The sequence below is a fragment of the Octopus bimaculoides genome, chromosome 2 (genome assembly GCF_001194135.2).
Source record: "Octopus bimaculoides isolate UCB-OBI-ISO-001 chromosome 2, ASM119413v2, whole genome shotgun sequence".
Taxonomy (NCBI): Eukaryota; Metazoa; Mollusca; class Cephalopoda; order Octopoda; family Octopodidae; genus Octopus; species Octopus bimaculoides.
Window position 1 is genome coordinate 98650459 of NC_068982.1, and position 943 is coordinate 98651401.

Genomic DNA, 943 nt, shown 5'->3' on the forward strand with positions numbered 1-943 from the left:
ATATATATATATATATATATATATAGCGATATATAGCAAGAAATTGAGGTTATGAGAGATAATGGTGTCAAGAAGACCCAAAGGTATCAGGTAATGCTGAGTAAGTGCTATGGACAGACTATAGTTAAGCTCCAGGTTCGGTGATTATGCGAATGATGAGTCCAACGTATGTCACATATCAGCATGTGTATATATACAAAAATTGACAGAATGAGATAAAAAATCCAAGGCTGTGAAAGATTTCAGAACATTTATAAATAGGTCATACACCTGTTTCCGGGATATTTTATATATCTCTTCATCGGAGACGGTGTGAGAAAATGGTTAAGCAATAGTTATTCTAGATAAGATATGAAAAAGAGAGTGAGGTGGAGGAATGAAAATAGACGTGAGATATGCAGGGACATTGTATCTTCAATTCCACTATTTACACAGAATAGTATATATATATATAAGATTCCTGTACATTGTGATTAAGTTGCAATAGTATTTAAGATTGGTCATTCCAAGCACAGAGTTTGTAAACGGTGTTATTGAATCGAGGTCCTTTTTTTTTTTGAAGTGACTAAAAAGTTGGGAATGTATTTGTAAGGTCACATCAAAAAACAGGAAGAGAGGAAAAAAGAAAGGAAGAAAGAAAAAAGAAAAGCGGGGAGAGAGATAATAGAGAAATGAAGAGAGGGAAAGTGTACTGGTTAGTGGTCAGTCAGGTTAAATTGATATGAGGAATGGGGAGGTGAGGGTGATAGAGAGAGAAAGATATGAGGTAATAAAAAGATGAGAGGATAAATTGTAAAGGAGTGTCAGGTATGTAGTGATAGAGCCTAAGTGAGGAGCAGAGAGAGGAGGTAGGGGTAGTAAAATGGTGGAATGAAGAATTTGGGAATATAGGTTAGGTTACTTAGAGGACAGGTCAATGCTTAGTAGTAGAAGAATATATATA

General features: G+C 35.0%; 1 protein-coding gene across 2 annotated transcripts in view; it reads right to left on the reverse strand.

Annotated features, from left to right (window-relative positions):
- Nucleotides 1-943, reverse strand: part of LOC106871563 (uncharacterized) — a 30738-nt gene that overhangs the window by 23147 nt on the left and 6648 nt on the right. The window lies entirely within an intron of this gene.